Source organism: Dendrobates tinctorius, unplaced genomic scaffold (assembly GCF_039654945.1).
Source record: "Dendrobates tinctorius isolate UK_male_01 unplaced genomic scaffold, ASM3965494v1 ptg000024l, whole genome shotgun sequence".
In the NCBI taxonomy this organism is placed as follows: Eukaryota; Metazoa; Chordata; class Amphibia; order Anura; family Dendrobatidae; genus Dendrobates; species Dendrobates tinctorius.
The window spans coordinates 24,318,587-24,338,376 of NW_027361692.1; the positions used below are offsets into that span (position 1 = coordinate 24,318,587).

The window sequence follows — 19,790 nt, forward strand, 5'->3', positions numbered from 1 at the left end:
TGATCAAGTTTATTTTAAGAAGCACCAAAAAATGGGCAACATGGAAGACCATACATGCAGCAGTCAGCCAAGAAAAATCAGGGCAGCAGATAAAAGACACACGCTTCCTTTCTTCTGACTGAAAATGAAAATGTCCAACAGAGCCATCAGTAAACTGTGTTAGCCAACAGTGGGGCCAGCTACAGCCAAAGTGGTGTTCATGGAAGAACTGCAGCTGAAGGGCTGGAGAGAGGCACAATAATGAGTGTCTGCAGGCAACAGAGATGCAAATTGAGTTAGGGATTTGGTCAATATTAACGATGTACTCTATGATGAGAAATGCAGCTCAAGAACACAATATCCATCAGGGAGGAGTCTGATTGTCCTCAAATTTATTCCGCCACAGCAGGAAAACAAACCCCTAGAGCAAATGTCATTAAGGATAATCTTTTGCCTAAAAGAACAAGGAGTCCTGGAAGTGATGATATGACCCAAAGAGCCCTGATCTCATCATCAACAAACAGAAAGATTTGGTTTATGAACGTTGCATTTTGTGAATTGATTTATGTGGTTTGTTTGTTTGGTTATGTAGGATTTGTTTGTTAAAACAGAAAATGTTAATCTCACTGTAATTATCACATTGATGTAAATTTCTTAATAAAAATCTTTTACTCTTCGCCACAACAGCACCCACTTGGAGAGAGGGATCCGCCCATAGGAACAGGAAACCTACAGAGATAAAAGAGGGCGGTCCGCCCTTCCTCCTCAGTTGGTTTCCTGTTCCTATAGGAACCACAGGATTTTCTACAGAAGACATACCTGGGCCAGGGAACCGCCTGTGCAGTATCTGTGCGAACGGTAGGGGTTCCGGTCCAGAAGCAGCGACGGGGGAGTGCTGGAATTCGGCTCCCTCCTCAACTGGGTCAGCGGCAGCACAATAAGAAACGCCGGTACCGGGTGAGGCCGACCGGGCGTTTTCTGATCAGACACACACCACCGGGATTTGGGGAAAGAGCCATCCTGGTCCGTGTGGGAGTGCAGAACCGAGGGCGGTAAATCTCCGGCGTTCCTGGGGCTTCAGCGTCTAGGAGGACGCACATGCAGAGCTGACAGGAGGTGAGGAGAAACTTCCGGGTTACCGAAGGTTCCTCAGTCCACAGCGCAGGCATGGTCTCACAGAGCCGCGCAAGACTAGGCATGAAGGAGCACTCCCCGCCCCCTCCAGGAAGAATGAAAAAAAAAAAAAGTTGGGTAAATGTTGCTGCACCAGCGGCGGTAATCCAGGCCAGGCGCATGTTAATTAGCTGTGCCCACAGGCAGGCGCACCTGGGGGGGGTACCCGGTAATGAAGGGGGATATAATTAGACAGTGGGGATTTGGATAGAGCGTGCAAGCATGTCTTCCCCAAGACAGGTCACACGTAACCCCAGGCAGGTGATACAGCGGCAGCCAAGGATCACTCACATCAAGGCTCCTCGGATAGAAGCCATAGAAGCCACGCCAACAAACCACCTTCTCAGCCTCCTGAACCGGTACCTACAGCTTCTCTGGGTGAGTGGACGACTCTCTGCCTATCAAGCTGTTAAATATCTCTGTCTCTCTCTCTCCTCCGCCATGTCCACCATAGGCTAAGAGGAAAGAAAAATCCAAAAATAAGGAATGTGCCCTCCGTACACGTCCTCTACCGGACTCTTATACAAAGAGGCTATGCAAAAAATGCATTAACAAAACCGCAAAGCAGGCTTCAACATCGGCCACAGATACAAGGGCTATAATAAGGGAGGAATTACAGGCCCTAATCCAGTCTAGCAGCATACCTAAAAAAAAACTAAGACTAACAAACCAGCTACTGTTAGCTTAGATACGGATGAGGACGAAGCAATAGTCTCGGAAAGTTCCGATACATCCATGTCATCATCTTCCTCTGATATTGAGAGGCGTTCATGTTTTCCATTAGATAACATGGACAACTTGGTTAAATCGGTGAGGAACACCATGGGATGCACAGAGACTAAGGAGCCGCAAACGACACAAGAAATTATGTTTGCAGGGCTAACAGATAGGAAGAGGAGAGCTTTTCCCGTTATACCAGCTATAAAGGCCTTGGTGAAAAAGGAATGGGAGAATGGGAGAAGCAGGACCAGAGAGGTTATCTTCCCTCAGCGTCAAAAAGAAGGTACCCCTTCAGCGACGAGGAGTTGTCATCATGGTCTAAGGTCCCGAAAGTCGACGCGGCAGTCGCCTCAGCCTCAAAACAGTCGGCCTTAGCAGTGGAAGACGCAGGGATTCTAAAAGACCCACTGGACCGGAAAGCGGATGCCTCACTAAAAAGGGCATGGGAGGCAGCTACGGGCACGTTTAAACTGGCAATAGCCAGTACATGCACAGCTAGCTCTATGCTAGTCTGGATTGATCAACTAGACCAGCAAATAGAGCACAAAATCTCCAGAGACAAGCTACGAGCTGCTATACCACTAATTCGTGGCGCAGCGGCATATATAGCGGATGCTTCAGCCGATTCGCTACGCATGGCAGCCAGAACAGCAGGCTTGCTTAATAACGCCAGACGTAGCCTGTGGCTTAAAAGCTGGAAAAGTGACACCCAATCCAAGGCAAAGCTCTGTGCCATACCTTGTGAGGGTGAGTTTTTGTTTGGGAAAGCTTTAGATGAAATCCTTACCAACGCAAAGGAAAGGAAAAAAGGGTTCCCTAACCCCTCTCTCCCATTTTATAGGCGGGCGTTTAGGAGACGACCATTTGGCAGGGGAAGACCAGCAGAGAATCAAAATCGCTGGACCCCGAAGGAAGAAAAAGGCAACGGTGCTATGTTTAGAGGATCCTCCTTCCGCAGAGATAGGAGCTAAGGAGCCAGTCCCTCCAGTGTGGGGGGGGGGGACTAACATTTTTCCTCCAGGAATGGGAAAAAATTACGGCCAGCCCTTGGGTTTTGGGCATTATTAGGGAAGGATTAAAATTAGAGTTCCATCACGTAGCCCGTACCTCAGTCATCGTAACATCCCTCAGCTCACCAGTCCAACAGCAAGCTTTAGAAACTGAAATTTTCAGTCTGCTGGACAAAAAAGTTTTGGTCCGGGTGCCTGAAGGACAGGAAGGCAGAGGATTTTACTCCCATCTTTTTCTGATACCTAAACCAGATGGCTCATTCCGGACTATAATTAACCTAAGGAAACTAAATTCATTTATAATAAATCATAGATTTAAAATGGAGTCCATTAGATCTACAATTAAGCTCCTTTTCCCCAATTGTATGATGGCAGGCCTGGATCTGAAAGATGCCTATTATCATCTTCCCATCCATTACAGATTCCAGAAATACCTCAGAGTGGCGGTCTTCCTCGAGGGTATAATACAACACCTCCAGTTCACAGCCATGCCATTCGGCCTTTCCACCGCACCAAGAGTCTTTACAAAGGTGATGCTGGAAGTAATGGCTTTCTTACGACAGAAGGACACACTGATAGTTCCCTATTTGGATGATTTTTTGATAATAGGGAACTCAACTAGACAATGTAATAAACGAGTTGCTGATGCAATCTTGTCCCTACAGGCTCTGGGGTGGATAATAAACTTCAAGAAGTCCAGAATCGAGCCACAGTCAGTTCAGTCCTTCGTGGGTCTCCAACTAGATTACAGCAATTAAAACAAAGGTTAGGGTAGCAATCAGGGCTGTGGAGTCGGTAAGCCAAACCTGCGACTCCGACTCCTCAATTTCCCTTACACCGACTCCGACTCCGCGACTCAGACTCCCACACATATTGCTTATATTTAAGTGAAAAATTTATTGTAGTACAATGTGAACCTCAGACATTTAATCATTTTTATGATCCAATAATCAAGATATTTAGATAGAACAGAATATATATTGGTGTACTACCCGGTTTTCATTCTTTTTGGTACAGATACGATATGGATAGACAGATATGGATAAATGGATGGATAGAGCAGATTTCTAATCTGCTTTTGCTATTGAAGATATTATCTATGAGCTCAAAAACCTTTCAGGTGATGCAGTTTTTTAAAAAGATGATCAGCTTTTGCAGCTGAAAAACGTATCCTCAAAAAACACAGGAAAAACGCTGTGTGTGAATGTAGCCTTAGATCAGGAATAGAACAGCCATTTATAGGACATTTCATAACTTTCCCAAACTCCTATGAAAAAATATTCAGCACATCCTGCATTGAATTACTGTACCCAATTTATTATATATTTTAGGAGTCGGAGTCGGTCCATTTTATACCGACTCCAACTCCGACTCCACCAAAATGAGCACCGACTCCGACTCCACAGCCCTGGTAGCAATAGACAAACCACACATATCCTTAAGGGAAGCAATGTCCCTCCTAGGGTCCCTTACTTCCTGCATCCCGGCAGTTCGGTGGAAATTCCACACGAGAGAATTATAGCATCAAATTCTCTTAGAGGAAACGCAGGACCGTGGAAATTTGAGGAAGAAAATCACTTTATCTCAAACGGTCCTAACCTCCTAGCATGGTGGCTAGACGAGGATAATCTATCGGGAGGAGTACCATGGGTAATAACACCCTCCCGTATAATTACTGACTCCAGCCCCACAGGATGGGGAGCTCATATGGGAAGCAACTTCGCCCAAGGCCTATGGGATATAAGTGAGGAGCAGGATTCATCAAATTTCAAAGAGCTGAAGGCGGTTAGTCATGCATTATATAATTTTCTTCCACAGTTACAAGGAGAAAACGTGAGGATCCTGTCAGACAACACTACAGAGGTCGCATATCTGAACAGGCAAGGCGGGACTCGATCAGTCGCATTAATGTTTTCCGCAAGAAAGATCTTGTCCTTGGCCGAAAAACATTTTTTGTCTCTCTCAGCCCTCCACATAAGAGGGAGTGCGAACATATAAATCCCTTAAAACGAATTATTTATTTAATACATTAAAAAACACCTATCCCAGTGAAAAAATGGTCAATACCAAAATTAACCAGACCTAGGCTGGGATGCTACATAGCCCTAATATAAGGCTCACTGATACCTTCCTAGCCGTGGAGGTTGGCACCCTAAAAACGAGAGTTGGCGCCCCCACTCAACGTGGACTATCCCTCACTCCCCTACCAGTCCCTATTCAGACAGGAGGGAAAACAATAATCTGATAGTGCAGAAATGAAACTTCAGAATGCCCTAAGCTCGAGCAAAACCTCAAACAATTGATATTGTCCCAATAGAACCCCCACATAGGGGTACATTAACCAATAAATTGCTTGTCATGTGTAGGTATGCCCATCTGATATTCTAGCAATGAACATTAGAGTTGCCTCAGGCTAAAGTAGGACCCCAGGATACTATAAACGATAAAAAATCTAATACCTCCACATCATGATCATATGTGACAAACTGATATGTCCAATGGACAGATAATACAAACTAACCCCTCTCAAGGGTATACTCTGAATCATAATATAATAAACAAAGTCACTTATGTGTAGGTCAACCCCGCCGCGTTTCCCCGCCTGTAGCGGTTCATCAGGAGGAATCAATAAACGTCATATTCATATATGATACCCAGATGATGCATGATAGTATCGGTGGTCAAGAATGAGTGGATTTAAATAACCCCCATGATACAAAGCCACAAATCAGCCCCACCCATTATCAGGTGGGCAAATCACATATGAGAAGGTAGTGATAGCCCAAATATCTCCACATGATACCGTAAATAGTAGCCGCCCTCAGCGTCAAACCATCACAACCGCCTACGATACATAGCGGGTGAATAGAGGCCCCACGTGTGCTCCAGGATGGCGCCAGCGTCCCACGTCATCAAAACGCCTCAGATATATAACAGGTAGATGAAGCCCCGGCGTGCGCTCCACACTGGAGCGCATCCAAAATGGCGCCGGGGACTTCCGGTTTGGGCGCATCCAATATGGCGCCGGGACTTCCGGTTTGGGCGCATCCAATATGGCGCCGGGACTTCCGGTTTGGGCGCATCCAATATGGCGCCGGGACTTCCGGTTTGGGCGCATCCAATATGGCGCCGGGACTTCCGGTTTGGGCGCATCCAATATGGCGCCGGGACTTCCGGTTTGGGCGCATCCAATATGGCGCCGGGACTTCCGGTTTGGGCGCATCCAATATGGCGCCGGGACTTCCGGTTTGGGCGCATCCAATATGGCGCCGGGACTTCCGGTTTGGGCGCATCCAATATGGCGCCGGGACTTCCGGTTTGGGCGCATCCAATATGGCGCCGGGACTTCCGGTTTGGGCGCATCCAATATGGCGCCGGGACTTCCGGTTTGGGCGCATCCAATATGGCGCCGGGACTTCCGGTTTGGGCGCATCCAATATGGCGCCGGGACTTCCGGTTTGGGCGCATCCAATATGGCGCCGGGACTTCCGGTTTGGGCGCATCCAATATGGCGCCGGGACTTCCGGTTTGGGCGCATCCAATATGGCGCCGGGACTTCCGGTTTGGGCGCATCCAATATGGCGCCGGGACTTCCGGTTTGGGCGCATCCAATATGGCGCCGGGACTTCCGGTTTGGGCAGATTTAGTTAAGCTCCAATACCAGCATTCATTTTACCCTCAGAGGGAGGGAGGAGCAAAGGGTATATGTATCAAATGGCGGGGCACAACGAAAAAGAGCAAATGGTACAGAGTATTCAAAAGTATAGAGTTTATGATTCTATCACTCATATATACTAGAATACCGCCAAGTGACTATTTATTAGGAAGACAATATTGGGGATGAAAAATTCTATATAAAGATAAACATCAGAAGCAAATAATAGATATATACCGCTTTTCAATGCAGTGTATGCCTAAAAGGCATCCTCAGATATGCCCTTCAAAATAAAAAACCCCCATTAATCCAGAATACATACAGTATATATATTAGAGAACAGTCACCATATCAGGTATACTTTTTGTCCATTATATAAAGCAGGTATATGACATGCACTCATTCATCCCATCTGGGAAGAGGGACTGTAACCTGAAAATCCACTCACATTCTCTTCTCAGGATTATATTGTCCAGGTTACCTCCCCTCACTTTCGGCTTTATTAGTTCAATCATAGTGAAGGAGATGTCGCTCACACAACCTTGGTGTACTAAATTCATGTGTCTTGCGACCGGGGTATCTCTCTTATTTTTGATATCCCCCAAATGCTCCCCCACCCTAACCCTGAATTCCCTAGTGGTCTTACCCACATAGTCCCTGGGACATGTGCATGTGGCTTTATAAACCAGACCTGTAGATCTACAATTGCCAAAATCTCTAATGTAGAAGGTTCTCTCATTGTATGAGCTTGTAAAGGTCTTACATTGCAACATATATTTACACCTGGAGCAATTACCGCATTTAAAAAAACCAAGGGGTCTCCTATCTAGCCATGTAGCCGCCCCTTTTGGCCTTTGATAAAAACTATGGACAAGCCTATCTCCAACAGACCTCCCCTTTCTATATGTAACACTTGGTATTGACCATTTTTTCACTGGGATAGGTGTTTTTTAATGTATTAAATAAATAATTCGTTTTAAGGGATTTATATGTTCGCACTATTTCTGATTCCTATGAGATATATATTTCATACGTTCGACTCCACATAAGAGGGAAAGACAATTCGGAAGCAGACTTTCTAAGCCGCCATACACTATGGCAAGGAGAGTGGTGCCTGAGCCGGCAAATATTCACACACATTGTATCATTATGGGGTCTTCCCCAGAAAGATCTCTTCGCCACCAGGGAGACCAGGCAGGTGCGAAGATTCGCCTCTCTAAAAATGGCAGACGGTCCAGAAATTCTGGATGCCCTCCAAGCCCCATGGCGGTTCAAGCTGGCATATGCATTTCCCCCAATCATACTACTACCGCAGGTGATCAGGAAGATCAGGGCAGAGAACGCAAAAATAATATTGATAGCGCCATTCTGGCCCAGGAGGCCATGATTCTCTTCTCTCCAGGCAATGTCAGTGACAGACCCTTGGGTGCTTCCTTCAATCCCCAAGCTCCTCTCGCAAGGGCCATTCTTCCATCCTCAAGTGGACAGCCTCCACTTGACGGCTGGGAACTTGAAAGGGAAATGTTGAGAGCAAGAGGATTCTCGGAGGGGTTAGTCAATACTCTCCTGCAGAGTCGAAAGTTAGCTACAACAAAAATTTACACCAGAATATGGAGAAAATACCTAGAATTCCATATGGCTCCCGCCTCTAGGGAAATTCCGATAACATCAATCCTAGAGTTTCTACAGAAAGGGAAAGAGTTAGGACTATCTGTTAACACACTAAAAGTTCAAGTCTCTGCGCTAGGAGCCCTTTATAGTTATAACGTGGCAGGCAATAGGTGGATAGCCAGGTTCATCTCGGCCTGTGAGAGGAGCGAACCAGTACCTAGAGTTCCTCCTTGGGACTTGAATCTGGTACTAGAGGCCCTTACACGTCCTCCCTTTGAACCATTAGACTCAATATCCCTTAAGCACCTATCTCTCAAGACAGTACTACTAGTGGCACTAACCTCAGCCAGAAGAGTTAGCGACATACATGCACTCTCGATAGAACCCTCTTTTTTGTTGACATTCCAGGATCAACTAGTATTAAAACCAGACCCTTCATACTTGCCAAAAGTGGCCGGGAAGTTTCATAGGTCACAAGAAATTCACCTCCCCTCATTTTTTAGTAACCCTTCTACTCCGGAGGAATAAAAGTTCCATACTCTAGATGTTATAAGGGCAGTATTACAATACATTGAGAGGTCTAGTAGTTGGTGGAAGAGTAGGGCTCTATTTGTTTCCTTCCAGGGCCAAAAGAAGGGATATGAGGTCACAAGGGGTACTCTGTCTTGGTGGATCAGAGATGCGATCAGTCTGGCATACGCAGAGAGCAATGAAGATCCTCCGGAAGGTATCAGGGCACACTCCGCCAGAGCTATGGCTTCCTCGTGGGCAGAAAGGGGAGATGTCGCAATAGAGTCTATATGTAAGGCCGCAACTTGGTCTACGCCCTCTACCTTTTATAACCACTATAGGCTTGATTTATCATGCTCGTCTGACCTAGCCTTTGGTAGAGCGGTCCTCGGCACGATGGTCCCTCCCAGGTGAAGGTCTCTGAAAGTCTCTCCAAGTGGGTGCTGTTGTGGCGAAGAGTAAAAAGCCGGATTACTTACCGGTAATGCTCTTTTAAAGAGTCCACAACAGCACCCGTTCACTAACCCGCCCTAGAAGTTAACAAAGTATATACACCTTCTTAGATGTAAAATTAATAAAATTTAAATATTGAATATAATGGCCTAATAATTGGCGGTCCTCTGAAATCCAACTGAGGAGAGGCAGACCGCCCTCTTATCTCTGTAGGTTTCCTGTTCCTATGGGTGGATCCCTCTCTCCAAGTGGGTGCTGTTGTGGACTCATTAAAAGAGCATTACCGGTAAGTAATCCGGCTTATTTGAGTTAAAAAAAAAAATAACATCAAACATGTAATATATAAAATTTTAAATTCCAAGAATAAGTTATTCAATTGCTGCTAGTTACTAGAATAGTAAAAGCACTGCAAACATTGAGTGACATTTTAGGTATCATTCACAAAAAAATCAGGGCAAAATTGATGGACTCACAACATCTAGCAGACAGCTTGCACTGTTTTGCGGTGGTTTGCAAAGTCTAAATATTAAAGGGAAGCTATCAGCAGGATTGTGCTGTGTAACCTGTTGGTGCGTGCCGATGTACTGATTAAAATGATACTTTGGTTAATGAAATCTGTCTTATGGTTGTTGCTTAATCTTTATTTTCAGTTTTGAGTTAACGATATGCTCGTGCGGCGGCCTGTGGGGGGGGGGGGGGGTCTTCATGTGGTGCTCTGAAGAGGTATTAATCAGTACAGCTTCTAACTGGTCATTGATCCCTCAATGACCTGCCCACTATTTTACATAAAAAAATATATACACTGCTAAAAAAAAAAAAATAAAATAAAGGGAAGACTAAAATACCACACCATAGACATCTCTGAATGAAATATTAGAATTGCAAATTTTTATTCATTGCATAGTGGAATGTGTTCAGAACAATAAAACATATTTATCAATGTAAATCAAAATGAATATTCCATGGAAGTCTAGATTTGGAATGATATTCAAAACCAAAGTGGAAAATCAAATTACAGGCTTATCCAACTTCAGTGGAAATGCCTCATGACAAGGAAAAGATACTCAGTATTGTGTATGGCCTCCACGTGCCTGTGTGACCTCCCTACTGTACAACGCCTGGGCATGCTCCTGATGAGGCGGCAGATGGTCTCCTGAGGGATCCCCTCCCAGACCTGAACTAAAGCATCCGCCAAGTCCTGGACAGTCTGTGGTGCAATGTGACGTTGGTGGATGGAGGAAGACATGATGTCCCAGATGTCCTCAATAGGATTCAGGTCTGGGGAACTGGCAGGTCAGTCCATAGCTTCAATGCCTTCATCTTGCAGGAACTGCTAACACACTCCAGCAACATGAGGTCTGGCATTGTCCTGCATTAGGAGGAACCCAGGGCCAACCGCTCCAGCATACGGTCTTACAAGGGGTCTGAGGATCTCATCTCGGTACCTAATGGCAGTCAGGCTATCTCTGGCGAGCACATGGAGGCCTGTGCGGCCCTCCAAAGAAATGCCACCCCACACCATTACTGACCCACTGCCAAATCTGTCATGCTGAAGGATGTTGCAGGCAGCAGATCACTCTCCACAGCGTCTCCAGATTGTCAGGTCTGTCACATTTGCTCAGTGTGAACCTGCTTTCTTCTGTGAAGAGCACAGGGCGCAAGTGGAGAATTTGCCAATCCTGGTGTTCTGTGGCAAATGCCAAGCGTCCTGCATGTTGTTGGGCTGTGAGCACAACCCCCATCTATGGACGTCGGGCACTCAGACCATCCTAATGGAGTCGGTTTCTAACCGTTTGTGCAGACACATACACATTTGTGGCCTGCTGGAGGACATTTTGCAGGGCTCTGGCAGTGCTCCTCCTGTTCCTCCTTGCACAAAGGCGGAGGTAGCGGTCCTGCTGCTGGGTTGTTGCCCTTCTACAGCCCCCTCCATGTCTCCTGGTGTACTAGCCTGTCTCCTGGTAGCGCCTCCAGCCTCTGGACACTACGATGACAGACACAGCAAACCTTCTTGCCACAGCTCGTATTGATGTGCCATCCTAGATGAGCTGCACTACATGAGCCACTTGTGTGGGTTGTAGAGTCCGTCTCATGCTACTACGAGTGTGAAAGCACAACCAACATTCAAAAGTTACTAAAACATCAGCCAGAAAGCATTGGTACTGAGATGTTGTCTGTGGTCCCCACCTGCAGAACCACTCCTTTACTGAGGGTGTCTTGATAATTGCCAATAATTTCCATCTGTTGTTTATTCCATTTGCACAACCACATGTGAAATTGATTGTCAATCAGTGTTGCTTCCTAAGTTGACAGTTTGATTTCACAGAAGTTTGATTTACTTGGAGTTATATTCTGTTGTTTAAGTGTTCCCTTTATTTTTTTGAGAAGTGTATATTTAAAAAGAAAAAAAAAATCACCTTCTGCAGGCAGGCGCTGGCACCTGTGCTGCAAGCATGATGGTAAACATAAATTTTTCTTTTTATAAATCAGTCTGAAAATGGCTAGATTGTTAGCTAGATAGTGGAATACATATTCCCCATCACTTTCCAATGCCAACTAAAACATGCCCATTTGAATTTTGGGTTTCACCTGCCACCATCACGTCCACCGCCATGTCATTATGTGTCCCTTGCTTCACATTTTCAGAGGACCAGCAGGTGCCATGAAACCTGAGTTTTGGGAGCTCCACAGGTCATTTTGGCCACCCGATCCCAATGGAGCCACTGTCATAGCAGGTGATGCCGCTGTAAGATGAATATAATACAGGAGTTGGGGGAGCTGTATGATCAATATCAGTAAATTGGATTCTACCAGACACCAAAAGCATTACAATTAAATTCTGAATACAGTGGATGCAAGCGATGGCCTTTATTGTGGTGAGTCTGTCAGGCCTGAAACCCATGTCAGGAACATGTACAAGCCTCATTTTGCTTGGAAGCCGCCTCAACAAGGAGTGCCATTGACCAATCTGCACAAACCATAGAATCATAGAATCGTAGAGTTGGAAGGGACGTCCTGGGCCATCTGGTCCAACCCCCTGCTCAAAGCAGGATTCGCTAAATCATCCCAGTCAGATGACTACGCACTTCTGGAAACTACCCAACAAAACAGAATGTATCTTTTGCATGGCTTTGAGCAACAATGGATTAGTGTCGAGGTCTGTGAAGTGTATTACTCAGGTGACAGGCAGTCCTACAGAGCTCAGGTAAAGGTCTTAGCATGGCAATGACCATGTTCCAATATGTGAAAGGCTGTGGCCTGAATAGGTCTGAGGAGCGTATTAATCCAGTCTCTTAGACGTGCTTAAAATGAAACTAGGCAATACCCCACTGCCATTTGTTTTAGGACACAAATTTAGAAAATGTAAGGGAAGCGACAGTTTAATAAAGAGACAAGTCTCATTTAGGAGCCTGGAAAAGCCAGGAATGATCTTTGTCCAGAACTGGACATTGTAAAATGGCGTATGCTAACAGAGGCATTATGTCGAATTTCTCTTTATAAAAGGGATGTGTGGGTAAAATTTTCAAACTAGCAGCATACATACACTACCGTTCAAAAGTAGAAATTTCCTTATTTTTAAAGAAATCCAGTTTTTTTCCAATGAAGCTTAAATGATTCAGAAATAGACCCTATACATTGTTAATGTGTTAAATGACTATTCTAGCTGCAAATGTCTGGTTTGTAATGCAATATCTTCATAGGTGTATAGAGGCCCATTTCAAATAACTATCACTCCAGTGTTCTTATGGTATTTTGTGTTTGATAACTGTGTAAGAAAGCTAATGGATGGTTAGAATACCCTTGAAAACCCTTGTGCAAGTATGTTAGCACAGCTGAAAACAGTTTGACTGATTAGAGAACATATAAACCTGACCTTCCTTTGAGCTAGTTGAGAATCTGGAGCATTACATTTGTTGGTTCCATTAAACTCTCAAAATGGCCAGAAGAAAAGAACTTTCATGTGAAACTCGACAGTCTATTCTTGTTCTTAGAAATGAAGGCTATTCCATGTGAGAAATTGCCAAGAAACTGAAGATTTCTTACAACAGTGTGTACTACTCCCTTCAGAGGAGAGCACAAACAGGCTCTAACCAGAGTAGAAAGAGAAATGGGAGGCTCCGCTGCACAACTGAGCAACAAGACAAGTACATTAGAGACTGTAGTTTGAGAAATCGACATCTCACAGGCCCTCAACTGGCAGCTTCATTAATTAGTACACACAAAACGCCAGTGTCAACATCTACAGTGAAGAGGCGACTCCGGGATGCTGGCCTTCAGGGCAGAGTGGCAAAAAAAAGCCATATCCAAGACTGGCTAATAAAAGGACAAGATTAATATGGGCAAAAGAACACAGACATTGGACAGAGGAAGATTGGTAAAAAGTGTTATGAACAGAAAAATCCAAGTTTGTGGTGTTTGGATGACACAGAAGAACATTTGTGAGACACAGAACAACTGAAAAGATGCTGAAAGAGTGCCTGACGCCATGTGTCAAGCACGGTGGAGGTAATGCGATGTCCTGGGGTTGCTTTGGTGCTGGTAAAGTGGGAGATTTGTACAAGGTAAAAGGGATTTTGAATAAGGAAGGCCATCACTCCATTTTGAAATGCCATGCCAGAGCTTGATTGGAGCCAATTTTATCCTACAACAGAAAAAAGACCCAAAGCACACCTCCAAATCAGGGTGGATAAAAATCAATGTTTAAAAAAAAAAATCGGATTTTTTTGATTTAAATCGGATTTTTTTCAATAAACTGCTTTTTGAGGAAAATATTTTACCATCCAAAGGTTCTTCCATCATGAGATAAAGCTGAGTTGTTTAACTCAGTAGAATAAAGGCTGTATATGTGTAACATTCACAATGCCATGCTCTTCCAGAGGTTTCTGTAGGATTAGTGGGCAGTTTCGCAGTTCTCAAAACTGAATTTCACTCCGCAGAGGTCCCAGCCTCTTCTTCATGGCAAAAATGTTACAACATGAACAGAGTTGAGAAAAAGACCTTAATCCTATTGTTCTACAAACCTATGAATACAGAATCAACCCCTTCAGCGCCAAGTCCATGAAGTTAGACAATATGTTTCTGACTGTTTGGAGTGGAATAGATCTGCACAACACAATAGAATGTGAATCTAAGTGTGAGGAGGAGGAAGGGCAAGCAGACAAGAAAATGAAAGTGAAACTTTGAGCACAATACTGCAGCATAGCCACAGACAGACAAGTCTGGATCTGTTTGTGTGTATGATCTGAGGTTTATTACATTCTTTCCTTATAATGGCAGCAGGCCGTAAAAGAGACCCAGTTTGGGAATATTTTAATGAAGCTCCTTCGCCTATCGGTAAGGCAGGCATGCGTGCAAAATGCAAATGATGCAACAAAGAGATGCAAGGCCTGGTGGCGTAAATGAGGCAACATCATGAGAAGTGCAGTGATGAAGATGACCAAAGAAACTTCTGAACAGGCAGGATCTTCAGGTTGGTAAACATTTTTATTGAATCCTATTTCTAAAGACTGAACTGTTATGTGTGAGAAAAATTATATTTCTTATTATTACTGCATGTTACCGTCATTTGGTACAGTTATGAAGAAAAACAAATATTCCTTTTGGGGCAGGGGCAGTGATGTGTTGTGTACAATAAGCAGAAATTGTATAAACAATAAAATAACAGCATTGACTTTTTTGTTTAGGGGAATTCATGGATTCTGGAAACTATCCACCTCCAAGATCACCATCATCCTGTTCTACATTTTCAGAGTTATCCATCCAGGATAGTGCTTCATTAGCAGCAGCAGCATCATCATCAGACACCCACAACCACATATCACCATCACCCAAAAGGAAGAAAAAACCTTTACCTCCTGGAACCACCATAGATAGGTTTGTGATAAGAACTAGCAGATAAGAAAAAGAGTTGATTGATGAAAAAATTGCCTAGTTTATTTATGCAACGAACTCTTCTTTCCGTCTGACTGAGAACCCACATTTCATTAATATGGTTCAGTCATTGAGACCAGGATACAGTCCACCCAGCAGAGCTGATGTTGCAGGGAAACTGCTGGATCAAGTGTTTGACAGAGAAATGGAGCAATGTGCAACAGCTCTGGAGGGTAAAATTGTTAACCTAAGTATTGATGGGTGGAGTAATGTCCACAATGATCCTATTGTATGTGCTTGTATAACAACAGAAGAAGGTAAAGTCTTAGTTGCACAAACAACTGATACGTCAGGAAATGCACACACAGCAGAATACTTACAAGAAGTGGCAGTAAAAGCTATAACGACATGTGAACAAAAATTCAAATGTCTAGTACGCAGTTTGGTCTCTGACAATGCTGCAAACGTATCCAAGATGAGAAGAGATTTAGAAGAGCAGGGAGGGAATACAAAGCTGCTAATAACATATGGTTGCAGTGCTCATTTGCTGCACCTCTTAGCCAAAGACTTAAGTGTTCCAGAAATAAAGGCTAATGTTGTTGAAATTGCTAAATACTTCCGTAATAATCATTTTGCTGCAGCAGCTCTGAAAAGGATGGGTGGAACCAAGTTAACTCTCCCACAAGATGTTAGATGGAACTCTGTGGTGGACTGTTTTGAGCAGTATATAAAAAACTGGCCTATTCTGATGACACTTTGTGAAGAAAATCGAGATAAAATAGATGGCACTGTCACGGCCAAAATCCTCAACATTGGGCTTAAGAGAAATGTTGAACATATGCTGAGATTCCTGAAACCCATCTCTCAAGCTTTAAACAAAATACAGAAAAATAGCTGTTTTATTGCGGATGCTGTTGAAATTTGGAAGGAACTGAGTGAACACTTAAAAACAGAACTACACATGGACAGAATTAAATTACAAGCAGTAAACAAACGAATGGGACAAGCACTGACTCCAGCTCATTTTTTGGCAAATATTGTCAATATCCAATATCAGGGTCAAAACCTAAGTGCTGAGGAAGAGGAGTTAGCTATGACATGGGTATCCAGCAATCATCCATCTTTAATGCCAACTATAATAAACTTCAGAGCTAAGGGGGAACCATTCAAGAAATATATGTTTGCTGAAGATATTTTAAGGAAGGTCACACCAGTAAACTGGTGGAAGTCACTTAAGCGCTTGGATTTAGAGACTGTTCAAGTAATGATTTCACTTTTAACAGCAGTAGCTTCTTCTGCAGGCGTTGAAAGAATATTCTCTTCCTTTGGACTCATTCATTCTAAATTGAGAAATCGGTTGGGACCCAATAAAGCAGGAAAGCTTGTTTTTCTTTTCCAGATTATGAATAGGAACAAAGAAGAAGATGATGATGAAGATGACTACAAGTGAGCTACAGAGGACAGCAGGGACAGTAGTATTTAAGTTTTTCATGTGTCGGCTGGGCTGACAGTCTAAGTTTCTTAATATATATATATATTTTGTTTAGCCAAATTAGCTAACAAACATGGATGTTTGTTTAAGCAAATAACTTATGCTGTAATGTTGTTATTGTTTCAGTTGAATAAATCTATTTAAATTGTTATTAAGGTCAGGATTATTTTTCTCCTTCCTAAGTACAACAGAACAGTGGTGTCCAAATATGAATGATTAACCCATTAAACTGGGGAGAAAAAAGTAATATAAAAAGTGATTCTAAAAATCTTCATCTACTTGCATGTTAAAGTAGCAAGAACTAGTTAAGGTAGAAACTTTGATTTAAATCACTGATTTAAATCAAGCCTTACTGACTAGTGATTTAAATCGTGATTTAAATCAGTTAGATTTAAATCAAATCCACCCTGCTCCAAATTATGCATTCTATTTAGGGAAGAAGCAGGCAGCTGGTATTCTATCTGTAATGGAGTGGCCAGTGCAGTCACCAGATCTCAACCCCATTGAGCTGTTGTGGGAGTAGCTTGACCGTATGGTACGCAAAAAGTGCCTATCAACCCAAACCAACATGTGGGAGAGACTTCTGGAAGCATGGGGTGAAATTTCTCCAGATTACCTCAGCAAATTAACTGCTAGAATGCCAAAGGTTTGCAATGCTGTAATTGCTGCAAAGGGAGCATTCTTTGACAAAAGCAAAGTTTGAAGGAGAAAATTGATATTTTAAATAAAAATCTTTTTTTAGAACCTTGTCAATGTCAGGACTAGATTTTATATTCATTTGGCAATTCATTTGATTAATAAAAGTATGAGTTTTCATGGAAAACACAAAATTGTCTGGGTGACCCCAAACTTTTGAACGGTAGTGTATATAGCATGTTTCAATACTCATTATTCTGTGTAAGGCTGAAACCTGAAGACGATGACGTGCGTGGAGCATATTAATGCATTGATGTTCCAAAATATCCAACTGCAGACCCAAAAATCAACATCAGGCTACCAGATACACACTGATAGAGACCGTGCTGGGGGACCTCACAATAAATTATGCAGATATTATTATTGGTAGAGATAGGGAGTACCATTTTCACTGTTGCACAATGTGCAAAGTTTTCAAAAAATTACCCAAGGGGTCTGTATCATACAAGCTGAAAGAGGCTGTGATGGGGACCTCACAAGACATTTTGCAGTTATTACAAGAGGTAGAGATAGCGAGTACAATGTGCAAAGCTTTCAAAAAATTACCCAAGGGGTCTGTATCATACAAGTTGTTCTTTTCTCTCTGTCAACAGCTCGGCTGCGTTTTGAGCTTTATCACCTAAACAGATGAGCTTCAGCAGAGCGCACTGCCGCTTCGCCAAGGCAGTACTGCAGAATTCCAGGCTGGGGAGTGATGGGGAAGCTAGTTCTGCTGAGGGTCCGGAGGAAAAGGAGAGACAGGAACTGGAATACGAGGTGACTGAAACCCTAATGGAAGTTAGGCGTGCTATTCTTGGTGTGGGTAAGATGCGTGATGTCCCAGCGTCTGACTCTGTCCGAGACTCTACCAGGTTCACCCAGTGTGCCATCAGGAAAATGTATCGTCCCTGTCCACAAGAACTTGTCCATGTGTCTGTGCTTAGGTGGACCTTTCCTGTGACTGCGTTGGCCAGAGCACGGCTGATATTGTGTAACACATGCTTATGCAACACAGAGACGACTGGGAAAAATAGTGGCGGTTGGGAATCCAGTACCGTGGGGCTGCCACTGCCAAGAGGTCATGGAAAGACTCAGTTCCCACAAGTCACAACAGCAACATTTCCAGGGCTAGCAATCTGGCATTGTGCGTGTTTAGCGTTTGGGCCAGTGGGTGGCTGGGTGGATATTTCTGCTTTCTGTTAAACGTCTGGGACAACATAGTAACATAGTTAGTAAGGCCAAAAAGAGACATTAGTCCATCCAGTTCAGCCTATAAAATTCTGTCAGAATAAATCCCCAGATCAACGTCCTTCTAAAGAACCTAACAACTGTAAGATACAATATTGTTACGCTCCAGGAAGACATCCAGGCCTCTCTTGAACCCTTCGACTGAGTTCGCCATCACCACCTCCTCAGGAATTGAATTCCATATTCTCACTGCCCTAACAGTAAAGAATCCTCTTCTATGTTGGTGGTAAAACCTTTTCTCCTCCAGACGCAGAGAATGCCCCCTTGTGACCGTGGTATAAACAGATCCACGGAGAGATATTTGTATTGTCCCCTTATATACTTATACATGGTTATTAGATCGCCCCTCAGTCGACAAACTGGACATGGCTGCTGACTGTTGTATCTGTGCAACTACAGGTTGTGGGCAGGAGGCATCAGCTCCATGGACAGCAGATTGTGAAGGCCGTAACTATGGGGAAGGGGCAGTGGTTTCACCCTCAGACAGATTTTTGTATCCAGTTGTTTCGCCCACCTACTGGGGTGCTTGGCTGCCATGTGCTTTTGAATGCTGGTGGTGCTGAGGTTGGCAGTGTTTTTGCCTCATAGCTAGGTTTGGCAGATGCTGCAAATTACTGTTTGGTCTGCAAGAAGTTCAGAAAAAAATTGCCATACAGGGGAACAACACACCCTTGGCAGTTGGCCTGTTATCTTTTTGAATGGGGGGGGCTCTATGGAACAGATGACCTGATAGTAAATGTAAATCATGATTATCCTCCACCTCTTCAGACATGAATTGACCTTCCTCAATGTGCCTTCTCCTGGCCGTGGGTGCTCAAATGTTTGGGCATCACTGCACTCCACCTCATGACCCTCTTTAATGGTGCACGTTGAGAGGCCTAATAAAGTACAAGGGAATGCAAGCAGTTTATCAGAGTGGCCAGCATTGGGGTCATATGTCTCCTGGGACTTTTAATGGTGGGAGAAAGAGAGAAACAGGTTGAGGATTCTGAGGCCCGAGCCTATTGGCTACTGAGACTGGTCCGTGTAAAAAGCTTCGTGGTGCTGCTTGTCAACACACTGGAACCTTTGTCTGCCATCCAACCCACAACATCCTCGCACTTGTCTGGGTTCATCAGTGGTGTAACGCGCTGACCAAATTTTGACAGGAAGGTAGAACGAGATATAGACACCTTCTGATCTGTCACACGGCCTTGGCGGGCACCATCACATCCACGACCCTTAACGTCACCCTTTTTCATATTGAATGCGTTAGGTTTATGGAAAAAAAAATATTGGCTTTATTTTTCACAAGTACTGTAAGAGAGGTGCTATGTACAAATTCACAGTATCTAGCAATGTGTGGCTATTTTTTTTTTTTTTCAAATATCAGCTTTATTACACCGTGCAACAG

At 43.9% G+C, this 19,790-nt stretch overlaps 1 protein-coding gene across 3 annotated transcripts in view; it reads right to left on the bottom strand.

The window, feature by feature from the left end:
• The window catches only part of PRIM2 (DNA primase subunit 2), a 296,434-nt gene that overhangs the window by 117,784 nt on the left and 158,860 nt on the right, over positions 1–19,790 (bottom strand). The gene's annotated exons all lie outside the window — the stretch shown is intronic.